Source organism: Cyanistes caeruleus, chromosome 1 (genome assembly GCF_971803275.1).
Source record: "Cyanistes caeruleus chromosome 1, bCyaCae1.hap1.1, whole genome shotgun sequence".
Lineage (NCBI taxonomy): Eukaryota > Metazoa > Chordata > Aves > Passeriformes > Paridae > Cyanistes > Cyanistes caeruleus.
This window is the reverse complement of record NC_141701.1, coordinates 152,280,789-152,297,842: the sequence shown is the minus strand read 5'-3', so window position 1 is coordinate 152,297,842 and position 17,054 is coordinate 152,280,789. Positions and strand designations below refer to the sequence as shown.

At 63.2% G+C, this 17,054-nt stretch overlaps 1 protein-coding gene across 1 annotated transcript in view; it reads right to left on the bottom strand.

Annotated features, from left to right (window-relative positions):
- Positions 1-15,676: 15,676 nt before the first annotated feature.
- SMARCC1 (SWI/SNF related BAF chromatin remodeling complex subunit C1) overlaps positions 15,677-17,054 on the bottom strand; it is a 70,927-nt gene continuing 69,549 nt past the window's right edge. The window contains exon 28 of the mRNA XM_086852365.1: positions 15,677-17,054. This exon is cut by the window's right edge and continues 398 nt beyond it. The gene's annotated coding sequence lies outside the window, so the exon portion shown is untranslated.

Here is a 17,054-nt window from a genome sequence, read left to right as displayed (position 1 = left end):
GTGGGGCAGGGACGGGGCAGGGATGGGGCAGGGATGGGGCTGCAGTGGGGCAGCAGTGGGGCAGCGATGGGGCAGCAGTGGGGCAGCGATGGGGCAGCGATGGGGCAGCAGTGGGGCAGCAGTGGGGCAGCAGTGGGGCAGCAGTGGGGCAGGGTGCGGACATGGGGCCGCTCCAGCCCCAGAGGCAGCCGGGGAAGATCCAGGAGAGGAGAACGGAGCTGCCCGGCCTCGCAGTGGCCACCCGGGGACCCCCAGCCCCCAGCTCGGCAGGGTGGTGGTGGCGGGGCGGGGGCAGCGCCCGGGGGACACCCCGGGACACCCCGGGACACACCCCGGGACACACCCCGGGACACACCCCGGGACACCCCGGGACACCCCGGGACACCCCGGGACACCCCGGGGGACACCCCGGGACACCCCGGGACACCCCGGGACACACCCCGGGACACCCCGGGACACCCCGGGACACCCCGGGGGACACCCCGGGACACCCCGGGACACACCCCGGGACACCCCGGGACACCCCGGGACACCCCGGGGGACACCCCGACACTCAGGCCGGAGCCGCCGGCTGGCCCCGCACCGCCGGCTCCATGGACACCTCGTCCCCCTGCGGCTCCCGCCCGGCCGAGCCTTGCCAAGGTCACCGCGTGTCCTTGGACACCTCCACCTGCAGCACAGGAACGTGTCCGTCATCCTGCTCCACATCCTGCACCGGGCATCCTGCATCCAAATCCTGCATCCCAAATCCTGCATCCCAAATCCTGCATCCCAAATCCTGCATCCCAAATCCTGCATCCCAAATCCCGCATCCCAAATCCTGCACCGGGCATCCTGCATCCAAATCCTGCATCCCAAATCCTGCACCGGGCATCCTGTATCCAAATCCTGCATCCCAAATCCTGCATCCAAATCCTGCATCCCAAATCCTGCACCGGGCATCCTGTATCCAAATCCTGCATCCAAATCCTGCACCGGGCATCCTGTATCCAAATCCTGCATCCCAAATCCTGCACCGGGCATCCTGCATCCTACATCCTGCATCCCAAATCCTGCATCCCAAATCCTGCATCCTACATCCCAAATCCTGCATCCCAAATCCTGCATCCCAAATCCCAAATCCTGCATCCCAAATCCTGCATCCTACACCCCAAATCCTGCATCCCAAATCCTGCATCCCAAATCCTGCACCGGGCATCCTGCATCCAAATCCTGCACCGGGCATCCTGCATCCAAATCCTGCATCCCAAATCCTGCACCGGGCATCCTGTATCCCAAATCCTGCATCCCAAATCCTGCATCCCAAATCCTGCATCCAAATCCTGCATCCCAAATCCTGCATCCCAAATCCTGCATCCCAAATCCTGCATCCAAATCCTGCATCCCAAATCCTGCACCGGGCATCCTGCATCCAAATCCTGCATCCCAAATCCTGCATCCCAAATCCTCCATCCCAAATCCTGCATCCCAAATCCTGCATCCAAATCCTGCACCCAAATCCTGCATCCTACATCCTGCATCCTACATCCTGCACCCAAATCCTGCACCCAAATCCTGCATCCTACATCCTGCATCCCAAATCCTGCACCGGGCATCCTGCATCCTACATCCTGCATCCAAATCCTGCATCCTACATCCTGCATCCTACATCCTGCATCCAAATCCTGCATCCTACATCCCAAATCCTACATCCTGCATCCCAAATCCTGCATCCCAAATCCTGCATCCCAAATCCTGCATCCCAAACCCCAAATCCTGCATCCCAAATCCTGCATCCCAAATCCTGCACCGGGCATCCTGCATCCCAAATCCTGCATCCCAAATCCTGCACCGGGCATCCTGTATCCCAAATCCTGCATCCCAAATCCTGCATCCCAAATCCTGCATCCCAAATCCTGCATCCTACATCCTGCATCCCAAATCCTGCATCCCAAATCTCCCATCCCAAATCCCAAGGCAGGTGTCCCACATCAGACATCCCATACCCCTCACCCCTCACCCCACTCCAGCTCAGGTCCCTGGGGACCCCTTTCAGTGCCCCCCATCCCGCGTGGGACCCCCTGGCGTCCCCCCGTTCCCACGGGCCGTGTGTGCGGGGGGAATGCCGGGAATGGGGGTCCCCCTGTCCCCTCTCCCCCTGTCCCCCTGTCCTCTCTCCCCCTGTCCCCTCTCCCCCTGTTCCCCTGCCCACTCTCCCCCTGTCCCCTCTCCCCCTGTTCCCCCGTCCCCTCTCCCCCATCCCCCTGTCCCCTCTCCCCCATCCCCCTGTCCCCTCTCCCCCTGTGTCCCCGTCCCCTCTCCCCCTGTCCCCCATCCCCCTGTCCCCTCTCCCCCTGTCCCCCTATCCCGTCTCCCCCTCTCCCCCTGTCCCCTCTCCCCTGTCCCCCTGTCCTGTCCGGGCTCTGTGCTGGGAACAAGCCCCTCTCTGTCCCTCTCCCGGGGGGATTGAAGGGGCTGCACCTGTTTAGTATTCCCCAGGCTTCCGGCCCTGGATGCGTTTCCAAGGGGACCGGCCCGAGGGGCCGCCAGGATGGACGGGGGGACACGGCCGTGACAGCGGGAAAAGGGTCGGGAAGGGACTGGGGATCCCACGGGATGAGGGGTCGGGAAGGGACATCAGGATCCCAAGGGATGAGGGGTCGGGAAGGGACTGGGGATCCCACGGGATGAGGGGTCCCGGCAGCAGGGCCCTGCAGGGCAGCAGGGGGGCGAGGGAAGGGTGGGATCTGGGATTGGGAATGGGGATGGGATGGAGGTGGGTGGGACTTGGGATTGGGAATGGGATGGAGGTGGGTGGGATCTGGGATTGGGAATGGGATGGAGGTGGGTGGGATCTGGGATTGGGAATGGGATGGAGGTGGGTGGGATCTGGGATTGATGGAGGCAGGTGGGATCTGGGATTGGGATTGGGATGGAAGCAGGTGGGATCTGGGAACAGCGATGGGATGGAGGCAGGTGGGATCTGGGATTGGGAATGGGATGGGGACAGGTGGGATCCAGCATTGGGAATGGGATGGGGACAGGTGGGATCTGGGATTGGGAATGGGATGGGGAGAGGTGGGATCTGGGATTGGGAATGGGATGGAGGTGGGTGGGATCTGGGATTGGGAACCGTGCTGGGATGGAAGCAGGTGGGATCTGGGAACAGTGATGGGATGGAGGTGGGTGGGATTTGGGATTGGGAATGGGATGGAGGTGGGTGGGATCTGGGATTGATGGAGGCAGGTGGGATGTGGGATTTGGGATCGGGAATGGGATGGGGACAGGTGGGATTTGGGATCGGGAATGGGATGGGGACAGGTGGGATTTGGGATTGGGAATGGTGCTGGGATGGAGCCTGGGCAGGGCAGCAGCCCATGGAAGCTTCCAGCACTCACTGGAACTGCCGGGGGCAGGAAGCTGGCGGGGCTGGCAGGGACCTGTCCCAGGCCTGGAGCCACCCAGGGTCACATCTCGGACCCTCCCTGTCCGGAGCTCCTCTCTCCAGAGGCTCCCCTGTGGCAGCGTCCCCTGACAGCTCTGGGGCACCTCCTCAGGGGTGTCCCCTGGGGGGATCCCCTCATCCCCTCCCACCCTCACCGGTGTCCCCCCGTGAGGGACCGACCCCCCCGGGGCTCCTGCCAGCGCCACCCCCGGATTCAGAGCCCCGTGGGGACAGGAGGGGTTGGTGTCCCCACACTGCCCAGGGGACAGGGCCAGGACGGGCACGGGGGGAGCCCCCACATCCCCCACATCCCCCACATCCCCCCCACATCCCCACATCCCCCCCATCCCCACATCCCCCCCACATCCCCCCCATATCCGCCCCACATCCCCCCCATATCCGCCCCATATCCCCCCCACATCCCCCCACATCCCCCCCATCCCCCCACATCCCCCCACATCCCCCCCACATCCCCCCCACATCCCCCCCATATCCGCCCCATATCCCCCCCACATCCCCCCCACATCCCCCCACATCCCCCCACATCCCCCCCACATCCCCCCCACATCCCCACATCCCCCCCACATCCCCCCCACATCCCCCCACATCCCCCACATCCCCCCCACATCCCCCCCATATCCCCCTCACATCCCCCCCACATCCCCACATCCCCCCCACATCCCCCCCACATCCCCCCACATCCCCCACATCCCCCTCACATCCCCCCCACATCCCCCCCATATCCCCCCCACATCCCCACATCCCCCCCCACATCCCCCCCACCCCTCCCTGCTCCCGTGGCTCTGGTCCAGGGACCCCAGGCAGGGAGGGCAGGGGGCAGCGAGGGTCTCCCCTCCCGGGGCAGAGCTCAGGGGGGAGCGAGGGTCTCCCCTCCTGGGGCAGAGCTCAGGGGGGAGCGAGGGTCTCCCCTCCCGGGGCAGAGCTCAGGGGGGAGCGAGGGTCTCCCCTCCCGGGGCAGAGCTCAGGGGGGGCGGTGGCTGCAGGGAAATCCAGCCGGGACAGTTCCAGCAGCCCGGGACAAAGCGGGGCCGAGCCCTCGAGCCCAAAGCCGGGAGCAGCCGAGCCCGGCGGGGTCAGATCCCAGCACATCCCCACAAAGCGGCCCTGGACTGGGCTCCAGCAGCAGCAGAGGGTTGGGTGGGGGATGGCAGGACAGACGGACACGCACGATGGACAGACGGACACGCACGATGGACAGACAGACGGACACACAGGATAGACAGACAGACGGACACGCACGATGGACAGACGGACACGCAGGATGGACAGATGGACACACAGGATGGACAAACGGACAGACAGACACACAGGATGGACAGACGGACAGACAGGATGGACAGACGGACAGACAGGATGGACAGACAGACAGACACACAGGATGGACAGACAGACACACAGGATGGACAGACGGACAGACAGGATGAACAGACAGACAGATGGACACACAGGATGGACAGACAGACAGACACACAGGATGGACAGATGGACACACAGGATGGACAGACGGACACACAGGATGGACAGACAGACAGACACACAGGATGGACAGATGGACACACAGGACAGACGGACAGACACACAGGATGGACAGATGGACACACAGGACAGACAGATGGACACACAGACGGACAGACAGGATGGACAGACGGACACGCAGGACAGACAGACAGACACACAGGATGAACAGACAGACACACAGGACAGACAGACGGACAGACACACAGGACAGACGGACGGACACACAGGACGGACAGACAGACACACAGGATGGACAGACGGACACACAGGATGGACAGACGGACGGACACGCAGGACAGACAGACGGACACACAGGACAGACAGACACACAGGATGGACAGACGGACACACAGGACAGACGGACGGACACGCAGGGCAGACGCACGGACACGCAGGACAGACAGACAGACACGCAGGACAGACGGACACGCAGGACAGACAGACAGACGGACACGCAGGACAGACAGACAGACAGACACACAGGACAGACGGACACGCAGGACAGACAGACGGACGGACAGACAGACACACAGGACAGACAGACGGACACGCAGGACAGACAGACGGACGGACAGACAGACACACAGGACAGACGGACGGACACGCAGGACAGACAGACACACAGGATGGACAGACGGACACACAGGACAGACGGACGGACACGCAGGACAGACAGACAGACGGACACGCAGGACAGACAGATGGACAGACAGGATGGACAGACGGACGGACAGCGATGGCTCTTCGGTCTCAGGGGAAATCCGGCCCCAGCTCCTCGCTCGGGAAGAGCGCGCTGATTCCGGGGGAATGGCTCAGGATATTAAAGCTGATTTAAATTCTGGGAATCGCAGCCTCCGTTCGGGGCCTTTCCAGAGCGAGTCCTGAGCCGTGATCTGGGGAGGGGTCTCATCCCTACCCCTTCCCTGCCAGCTCAGCACTGCGGTTCATCCATGGATCCCTGGGACCCCCAAAATCCCGAGGGACGGGCTCGGCTCCCCCAGTCGTGCTCCAGCTCCTGGCAGAGCTCCCGGTGTCCCCACGGTGCCACCAACACCTTCCTGCAGCTGGCCGTGGTGCCGGGCTGGGCCGTGGTGCCAGGCTGGGCCGTGGTGCTGGGCTGGGCCGTGGTGCCAGGCTGGGCTGTGGTGCCACACTGGGCTGTGGTGCCAGGCTGGGCCATGGGGGCTGTGGTGCCAGGCTGGGCCGTGGTGCCGGGCTGGGCCGTGGTGCCAGGCTGGGCCATGGGGGCTGTGGTGCCAGGCTGGGCTGTGGTGCCAGGCTGGGCTGTGGTGCCAGGCTGGGCCGTGGTGCCAGGCTGGGCCGTGGTGCTGGGCTGGGCCGTGGTGCCAGGCTGGGCTGTGGTGCCACACTGGGCCGTGGTGCCAGGCTGGGCCGTGGGGGGCTGTGGTGCCAGGCTGGGCCGTGGTGCCGGGCTGGGCTGTGGTGCCACACTGGGCCGTGGTGCCAGGCTGGGCTGTGGTGCCAGGCTGGGCCATGGTGCCAGGCTGGGCTGTGGTGCCAGGCTGGGCCGTGGTGCCGGGCTGGGCCGGGGTGCCAGGCTGGGCTGAGGTGCCAGGCTGGGCTGTGGTGCCAGGCTGGGCTGTGGTGCCAGGCTGGGCTGTGGTGCCAGGCTGGGCCGTGGGGGGCTGTGGTGCCAGGCTGGGCCGTGGGGGGCTGTGGTGCCAGGCTGGGCTGAGGTGCCAGGCTGGGCTGTGGTGCCAGGCTGGGCCGTGGGGGGCTGTGGTGCCAGGCTGGGCTGAGGTGCCAGGCTGGGCTGTGGTGCCGGGCTGGGCTGTGGTGCCGGGCTGGGCTGTGGTGCCACACTGGGCCGTGGTGCCAGGCTGGGCTGTGGTGCCAGGCTGGGCTGTGGTGCCGGGCTGGGCCGTGGTCCAGGAGCCCGTGGGACGGACAGACGGACACAGGCTGGGCTTGGATCCCCGGCTCCCAGCCGAGCACAGGAATCGCCCGGTTCCTGCGGCCAGTGCTGACCCCAGGGACACCCAGACCCCAGGGACACCCGGACCCCAGGGACACCCGGACCCCAGGGACATCCAGACCCCAGGGACATCCGGACCCCAGGGACACCCGGACCCCGGACACCCGGACCCCAGGGACATCCAGACCCCAGGGACATCCAGACCCCAGGGACACCCAGACCCCAGGGACACCCGGACCCCGGACACCCGGACCCCAGGGACACCCGGACCCCAGGGACATCCAGACCCCAGGGACACCCAGACCCCAGGGACATCCAGACCCCAGGGACACCCGGACCCCGGACACCCGGACCCCAGGGACATCCAGACCCCAGGGACACCCAGACCCCAGGGACATCCAGACCCCAGGGACCCCAGGGACCCCAGGGACATCCAGTCCCCAGGGACACCCAGACACCAGGGACACCCGGACCCCAGGGACATCCAGACCCCGGACACCCGGACCCCAGGGACACCCAGACCCCAGGGACATCCGGACCCCAGGGACCCCAGGGACACCCGGACCCCAGGGACCCCAGGGACACCCAGACCCCAGGGACACCCGGACCCCAGGGACACCCGGACCCCAGGGACACCCGGACCCCAGGGACAGGGACCGATGGCAGGGACAGGGTGGGGGCCCAGCCAGCGGCTGGGGAGGCTCAAATCCATTTTACCCGTCTTTCTTCCATTACCATCGGGAAAATGCCCAGAAAATGAGGAATTGGAACAAAGAGCCAGGGCTGAGGTTCCTCCCCTGGAAGCCTTCCCTGTCCCACAGCATCCCGGGCATTGAGCCTGAGCCCAGGGCTGAGCCCAGCTCAGCCAGGCGGGATTTTAGGAACGGCTTTGTCCTTGATTGGGGCTGGCAGCAGCCGGGCTGGCCCCGAGGTGACGAGTCCCGCTGCGACACCGATCCCTGGAGGAGGCAGCCCCAGCCCCAGCCCCAGCCCCAGCCCCCAGCCCCAGCCCCAGCCCCCAGCCCCAGCCCCAGCCCCCAGCCCCAGCCCCCAGCCCCAGCCCCAGCCCCCAGCCCCAGCCCCCAGCCCCAGCCCCAGCCCCAGCCCCAGCCCCAGCCCCCAGCCCCAGCCCCAGCCCCAGCCCCAGCCCCCAGCCCCTTTCTGCGGGGAGCAGCTCGCCCGTCCCCGGCTCACACCCGCTCCAGGCTGCTCCCGACACCCGGCTCGCCCAGAAATCCCCGGCGTTCAAAGCCAAGGAGCAGGAGCCGCGCTTGGGATCGCACCAGCAGTTTGGGGAAGGATGCTGGAGGCACAAAAATACACAAAAATACACAAAAATACACAAAAATACACAAAAATACACAAAAATACACAAAAATACACAAAAATACACAAAAATACACAAAAATACACAAAAATACACAAAAATACACAGATCCACGGGATCTGCGTGTCCTGTGCTGCTGGAGCCGCGATCCTCCCAAAAAATCCCTTCCTGACCCGCACGTGGGCTGCTGAATTCGGGTCTGCAGAGGCAGAGCCGGCCCAGGCAGGGGCAGGGTCCCGGTGTCCGAGCGGCCTCCGGCTCTGCTGGCTCTGCTGGAGGGGAAGAGCCCCTGGCTCCTGCTCCTGTTCATGTTCCTGTTCCTGTTCCTGCTCCTGTTCATGTTCCTGTCCCTGTCCCTGCTCCTGTCCCTGCTCCTGCTCCTGCTCCTGCTCCCGTTCCTGTCCCTGTCCCTGTCCCTGCTCCTCTCCTTGCTCCTGTTCATGTTCCTGCTCCTGCTCCTGCTCCTGTTCCTGCTCCTGCTCCTGTCCCTGCTCCTGTCCCGTTCCTGTCCCTGTTCATGTTCCTGCTCCTGTTCCTGCTCCTGTTCATGTTCCTGTCCCTGTCCCTGCTCCTGCTCCTGTTCCTGCTCCTGCTCCTGCTCCTGTCCCTGCTCCTGCTCCTGTCCCTGTCCCTGCTCCTGTCCCTGCTCCTGTTCATGTTCCTGTCCCTGCTCCTGCTCCTGCTCCTGCTCCTGTCCCTGCTCCTGCTCCTGTCCCTGTCCCTGCTCCTGTCCCTGCTCCTGCTCCTGTTCCTGCTCCTGTTCCTGCTCCTGTTCATGTTCCTGTCCCTGCTCCTGCTCCTGTTCATGTTCCTGCTCCTGCCCCTGCTCCTGCTCCTGCTCCTGTTCCTGTTCCTGCTCCTGTCCCTGCTCCTGTTCCTGTTCCTGCTCCTGTTCATGTTCCTGCTCCTCTCCCTGCTCCTGTTCTTGTTCCTGTTCCTGCTCCTGTCCCTGCTCCTGTTCCTGCTCTCCGGCCTTTCCCGGGCCCATTCCCTGAGGCTGCACAGGTGGGAGAGGTTTAATAATCACCGGGCACAGCTCTGAGCTGAAAAGAGCAAAGGGAGCCCTGAGTGAAGTGAGGCCGAGCTTTGGGGAGAGGAGCCAGCAGGGAGCTGCACCCCAGGATGGAGCTCTGCACCCCAGGGATGGAGCTCTGCACCCCAAGGATGGAGCTCTGCACTCAAAGGATGGAGCTCTGCACCCAAGGATGGAGCTCTGCACCCCAGGATGGAGCTCTGCACCCAAGGATGGAGCTCTGCACCCCAAGGATGGAGCTCTGCACTCAAAGGATGGAGCTCTGCACCCAAGGATGGAGCTCTGCACCCCAGGATGGAGCTCTGCACCCAAGGATGGAGCTCTGCACCCCAAGGATGGAGCTCTGCACCCCAGGATGGAGCTCTGCACCCCAGGATAGAGCTCTGCACCCAAGGATGGAGCTCTGCACCCCAAGGATGGAGCTCTGCACCCCAGGATGGAGCTCTGCACCCCAGGGATGGAGTTCTGCACCCCAGGGATGGAGCTCTGCACCCCAGGGATGGAGTTCTGCACCCCAGGGATGGAGCTCTGCACCCAAGGATGGAGCTCTGCACCCCAGGATAGAGCTCTGCACCCCAAGGATGGAGCTCTGCACCCCAGGATAGAGCTCTGCACCCCAAGGATGGAGCTCTGCATTCCCAAGGATGGAGCTCTGCACCCCAAGGATGGAGCTCTGCACCCCAAGGATGGAGCTCTGCATCCCAGGATGGAGCTCTGCACCCCAGGATGGAGCTCTGCACCCCAGGGATGGAGCTCTGCACCCCAGGATAGAGCTCTGCACTCAAAGGATGGAGCTCTGCACCCCAGGGATGGAGCTCTGCACCCCAGGGATGGAGCTCTGCACTCAAAGGATGGAGCTCTGCATCCCAGGGATGGAGCTCTGCACCCCAGGATGGAGCTCTGCACCCCAGGATGGAGCTCTGCACCCCAGGGATGGAGCTCTGCACCCCAGGATGGAGAAGCTCCCAAGGATGGAGAAGCTCTGGAGGATGGAGGCACTCCCAGGGATGGAGAAGCTCCCAGGGATGGAGAAGCTCCTGAGGATGGAGAAGCTCCCAGGGATGGAGAAGCTCCCAGGGATGGAGAAGCTCTGGAGGATGGAGAAGCTCCCAGGGATGGAGAAGCTCTGGAGGATGGAGAAGCTCTGGAGGATGGAGAAGCTCTGGAGGATGGAGGCACTCCCAGGGATGGAGAAGCTCCCAGGGATGGAGAAGCTCCCGAGGATGGAGAAGCTCCCAGGGATGGAGAAGCTCCTGAGGATGGAGACACTCCCAGGGATGGAGAAGCTCCCAGGGATGGAGAAGCTCCCGAGGATGGAGAAGCTCCCAGGGATGGAGAAGCTCTGGAGGATGGAGGCACTCCCAGGGATGGAGAAGCTCCCGAAAGCTCCCGAGGACACATCACCCCTGCCAGCTGTGCCCAGCACCTCCTGTGGCTCTGGGTGTGCTCAGGCTGCCCAGGTGACAGTGACGCTGTCCCTGCCCTGCCCGGGAGCTCCCACACCCTCTGCCCCCGGAGGAGCCGCTGCCAGGGGGGCACCACAGATCCTCCAGAAGAGCTTTTCTCTGCTCTCCTGCCGGGGAAGGCGGGTGGGAACGGGCGGGGGTTCCACACTCGGGACAGGCAGGGAAGGCAAAGCCTCGAGCCCTGAACTGAAGGATGAACACAAACCCCATCCCATCCTCTGCAGGAGGGAGCCCAAACCTGGAGCCGCAGAGAGAAGCGGAGCTCTGAAACCCCCCCGGGGCACCCGGGACCGCTGGGACCCCAAAATCCCCCGGCTGGCACCGAGCAGGAGCCGGGGAACGGCACGGAACGGACCCGGGGGGGCTGGGGGCTCCTCTGCAGCCCTGGAGCTCCCACAGGAGATGAACCTCAGGTCCTGCTGATCCTGGCACAGCCCTGGCACAGCCCTGGTACAGCTCTGGCACAGCCCTGGCACAGCCCTGGCACAGCTCTGGCACAGCTCTGGCACAGCCCTGGCACAGCCCTGGCACAGCCCTGGCACAGATCCTGGCACAGCCCAGCCCTGGCACAGCTCTGGCACAGCTCTGGCACAGCTCTGGCACAGCTCTGGCACAGCCCTGGCACAGCCCTGGCACAGCTCTGGCACAGCCCTGGCACAGATCCTGGCACAGATCCTGGCACAGCCCAGGCACAGCCCTGGCACAGCCCTGGCACAGATCCTGGCACAGCCCTGGCACAGATCCTGGCACAGCCCTGGCATATCCCTGGCACTGCACAGCTCTGGCACAGCCCTGGCACAGCCCTGGCACATCCCAGCCCTGGCACATCCCTGGCACAGCTCTGGCACAGTCCTGGCACAGCACAGCCCTGGCACAGCTCTGGCACAGATCCTGGCACAGCCCAGCCCTGGGCAGGACACCCCGAGCCTCTGCCAGCCTCGCCCGGGGCTCGTGGCTCTCCCGGGACAGGGGGGACGATCCGGGTTCCGGTAAAAGCTGAGGGGGAAAAGGAGCTCCAGGCTCAGCAGCAGCAGGAACGGGCACACCCGGGCACCTCCAGCCCCCCGAGAGCCCCCGGCTGCATTTCGGGCTCTACATCGGCCAGGAAAGGACAAGAATGAAAGTCGGGTGGAGCTGGAACCCGAGGCAGGACACGGCAGGTTCGGGGTGGTTTGGGGTGGATGAAGGATCCCAGGGATCGCCTCTCCCGTCTCCAGCAGGATCCGATCCCTGGGTGAAGATGAAAACCCCTCCCAGCGGAACAGGCAGGAGGGACAGAGAATTCCCCTTATCCATACCTGGGGACATCTCGGGCTGGAGTGACCCCAGCAGGGCACTGGAGTGACCCCAGGACACCGGAGTGACCCCAGCAGGGCACTGGAGTGACCCCAGCAGGACACTGGAGTGACCCCAGGACACCGGAGTGACCCCAGCAGGACACTGGAGTGACCCCAGGAGGTCACTGGAGTGACCCCAGCAGGACACTGGAGTGACCCCAGGACACTGGAGTGACCCCAGCAGGACACTGGAGTGACCCTAGCAGGACACTGGAGTGACCCCAGCAGGACACTGGAGTGACCCCAGGACACCAGAGTGACCCCAGCCGGACACTGGAGTGACCCCAGGACACCGGAGTGACCCCAGCAGGACACTGGAGTGACCCCAGGACACTGGAGTGACCCCAGGACACTGGAGTGACCCCAGCAGGACACTGGAGTGACCCCAGGTCACTGGAGTGACCCCAGCAGGACACTGGAGTGACCCCAGCAGGTCACTGGAGTGACCCCAGCAGGACACTGGAGTGGCCCCAGCAGGACACTGGAGTGACCCCAGCAGGACACTGGAGTGACCCCAGGTCACTGGAGTGACCCCAGCAGGACACTGGAGTGACCCCAGGACACTGGAGTGACCCCAGCAGGTCACTGGAGTGACCCCAGCAGGACACTGGAGTGACCCTAGCAGGACACTGGAGTGACCCCAGGTCACTGGAGTGACCCCAGCAGGACACTGGAGTGACCCCAGCAGGACACTGGAGTGACCCCAGCAGGACACTGGAGTGACCCCAGGAGGTCACTGGAGTGACCCCAGCAGGACACTGGAGTGACCCCAGCAGGACACTGGAGTGACCCCAGGACACTGGAGTGACCCCAGGACACTGGAGTGACCCCAGCAGGGCACTGGAGTGACCCCAGCAGGACACTGGAGTGACCCCAGGTCACTGGAGTGACCCCAGCAGGACACTGGAGTGACCCCAGGTCACCGGAGTGACCCCAGCAGGACACTGGAGTGACCCCAGCAGGACACTGGAGTGACCCCAGCAGGACACTGGTGACAGGGTCAGTTCAGAGCCCGGGCCTGACCCCGTGTCCAGCCGGCTGAACCCGTGCCAGGAACAGAACAATCAATTCCCTCCCTAATCCTGCTCCAGCCCCAGCCCAGCTCTGGGGACCCGAACACCCACAAATCCTGGGATGGTTTGGGGGGATTGGAGGGACCTCAGAGCCCACCCAGAGCCACCCCTGCCATGGCAGGGACACCTCCCACTGTCCCAGGCTGCTCCAAACCCATCCAGCCTGGCCTTGGGCACTGCCAGGGATCCAGGGGCAGCCCCAGCTGCTCTGGGAATTCCATCCCAGCCAGGAATTCCTTCCCAATATCCCAAAATCCAACCAGTGGGAGCCATTCCCTGTGTCCTGTCCCTCCATCCCTTGTCCCCAGTCCCTCTCCAGCTCTCCTGGAGCCCCTTCAGGCCCTGCAAGGGGCTCTGAGGTGTCCCTGGAGCTTCTCCTCTGCAGGGGAACATTCCCAGCTCTCCCAGCCTGGCTCCAGCTCTGGAGCAGCTCCAGGGCCTCCTCTGGATCTCTCCAGGTTCCTCCTGAGCTGTTGGATCCAGGGCTGGGGCAGCTCTGCAGGTGGGGAATCACCTGAAGGTGCAGAGGGATCAGCACAGGGCACAGGGGGGGTCTCTGGCCACTCCCCCACTTCACCATTCCCAAACTGGGATCCCAAAGCCCATCCATTCTTCTCTCCCTCACTCCAGCTCTGCCCAGCCCGGCCTCAGCGACCACAAAGATTTGGAGTCTGTAAATAGAAAACTTCCAAACATTGCATTTACGATTTAGCACTTTGTGTGCATCCCCCAGGAATGATGATGCTCCAGAGGAGGCTCTGGATGCTCTGCAGGATGCTCTGGATGCTCTGCAGGATGCTCTGGATGCTCTGGATGCTCTGGATGCTCTGCAGGATGCTCTGGATGCTCTGGATGCTCTGCAGGATGCTCTGGATGCTCTGTAGGATGCTCTGGATGCTCTGGAAGATGCTCTGGATGCTCTGCAGGATGCTCTGGATGCTCTGCAGGATGCTCTGGATGGTCTGAAGGATGTTCTGGATGCTCTGCAGGATGCTCTGGATGCTCTGGATGCTCTGCAGGATGCTCTGGATGCTCTGCAGGATGCTCTGGATGCTCTGCAGGATGCTCTGGATGCTCTGCAGGATGCTCTGGATGCTCTGCAGGATGCTCTGGATGCTCTGGAAGATGCTCTGGATGCTCTGCAGGATGCTCTGGATGCTCTGGATGCTCTGCAGGATGCTCTGGATGCTCTGGAAGATGATCTGGATGCTCTGCAGGATGCTCTGGATGATCTGGATGCTCTGCAGGATGCTCTGGATGGTCTGAAGGATGCTCTGGATGCTCTGGATGCTCTGCAGGATGCTCTGGATGCTCTGCAGGATGCTCTGGATGGTCTGAAGGATGCTCTGGATGCTCTGGATGCTCTGCAGGATGATCAGTGACCCTTGCTGGCCATGCTGCAGGTGAGGAGCTGTTGTGCCATGGGATTCCCTGCTGGAATTCAAAGATCCAAGAACTCCTTCCCTTTTCTTCCTGCCCCATGGGAGCAGCTCCAAGGAGCCCACGGAGGCTGTTCAGCAGGAGACCCCAGCCCTGGAGACCCCCAGCCCTGGAGACCCCCAGCCCTGGAGACCCCAGCCCTGGAGACCCCAGCCCTGGACACCCCCAGCCCTGGAGACCCCAGCCCTGGACACCCCCAGCCCTGGAGACCCCAGCCCTGAACACCCCCAGCCCTGGAGACCCCCAGCCCTGGACACCCCAGCCCTGGACACCCCAGCCCTGGAGACCCCCAGCCCTGGAGACCCCCAGGCCTGGAGACCCCAGCCCTGGAGACCCCCAGGCCTGGAGACCCCCAGGCCTGGAGACCCCCAGCCCTGGAGACCCCAGCCCTGGACACCCCCAGCACGGGACACCCCAGCCCTGGAGACCCCCAGCCCTGGAGACCCCAGCCCTGGAGATCCCAGCCCTGGACACCCCCAGCCCTGGACACCCCCAGCCCTGGAGACCCCCAGCCCTTGAGATCCCAGCCCTGGACACCCCCAGCCCTGGAGACCCCCAGCCCTGGACACCCCCAGCCCTGGAGACCCCCAGCCCTTGAGATCCCAGCCCTGGACACCCCCAGCCCTGGACACCCCCAGCCCTGGACACCCCCAGCCTATCCAAGGAGAATTCCCAGTTGGGAATGTGGCTTTCATGGCGTGTCCATGGGGACACAGCTCCATCCCTGGGATTTCCTCCCTGGGGAATCAAGGCAGTACAGGATGCCCAGGAAAAGGAGCCACTGCTGAGACAAAGCAGTGGGAATGGTTGGAATAAATGCAGACTGGAAGGCAGAGCAGCAGGGTGGGAGAGCAGTGGGACAGGCCTCCCCCAGCCCATGCAGCGATGCTGCTGCTCCACAGCTGCCCCTGAGCTCTCAAACCCTGCCAGGGCCTGGCCCAGCAGCACATCCCGAGGCTGGGCAGGCTCTGAGCTCCCCCCGTGGCTCCTGGGTCTCCCCCGAGCTCAGGATTTGTGTTTGCTCCTCTGGAGTTGAGCCCCGGATCACAGCAACAATTCCCAGCACACAGAGACAAAGGAGACTTCACAAACTGCACAGGCTTTGTACAAAAACCGCTGTTTTTTGCTTTTATTTCACAAAATTGGGTGGCTGCTGCAGGAATCAAACCGGCCCTATACAGAGATCAGGTGAAAAAGTGGGCACAGGGATTATTTATACAGAAACAAAACAAGTCCAGGATCCAGGTCCTCGGCAGGATCAGCACTAGGACAGTAAAAAATAGTCTCCACCTGGATCCTGGGAATAGCTCACGCTAAAAACAACCTGAGGTTACTCTAAACTGGACTAAGGGCTGCACCAGAAACCCCACGCTCACCCCAAAGACCCCGGAGGGGAAGGAAGCCTTGGGAAGGGGAATGGGAAGGCCCCGGCCGCTCTCTGTGGAGCGTGGGGTCGTGCTGGAAGACCTGGCAAATCCTTGATTTTGAAACAGTGGAAGTGGTTCTGGAGGTTCCAGAGTTCTTGGGAGCCTCTCTCCAGCCCAAGCTCAACCCCCACCCGGACAAAAGGCACCCCTGAAATCAAGGAGCAGCATCCAGACCCCGGGCAGGGAAATCCCAAATGCTCCTGGGCCAGGGCGAGGGCAGAGAACCCCCACCACGGGCAGAAAAGGATTTTTTGCAGGATTTTTAGCAGGATATTCCCCCAGTTTTGGCAGCTGGAGGTTCCCCAGCAGCAGCTCTGGAGTGCTCCCAGCTCTGCCTGCTGCAGCTGCTCCCTTCCCCGCCCCTCCAGCCACAGGGGGGTGACAGGAGCTGGCCCCGGCTGTCCAGAGGTAGTTCTGCCATTCCCATCCCAGCCATCCCAACCCAATCCCAAATTCTAGCACTTCTTCGCTACCTACTTTATTTTTTTTTTTTTTTTAATTTTTTTTTGTTTGTTTGTTTTCTTCATTTTAAAAAGTACAAAGTATATGCTCCAAAAAGAGGGACTAAAAACAAGGGGTTATTCCTCAGTTGGCTACTGCACCAAACTACTCAGGGAAGGTCCAACTACCACCTCCAAAGGCAAAGGGAAGGTGAAAACTGGAGTGAGAAAACTCCTCCCATTGAGTGGTTTTATTCTGATTGATTCACTCCCGGATTCATTGCCACGGATCAATTATTTCCTGTAATAAGTTAGAGGCTGCCAGCCCTGAGGCTCCGTGCTCCAGCACACTCTGCTTCTCCTGCCCTGCTCCAAGCTCTGGTTTGGGCTCTCCCCTCGGTGCTTCGCTCTGCTGGAGACCCCAGAACACCTGGAGACCCCAGAACACCTGGGGACCCCAGAACACCCGGGGACCCCAGAACACCCAGGGACCCCAGAACACCTGGAGACCCCAGAACTCCCGGAGACCCCAGAGCACCTGGGGACCCCAGAACTCCCGGAGACCCCAGAGCACCTGGGGACCCCAGAACACCTGGAGACCCCAGAACCGCC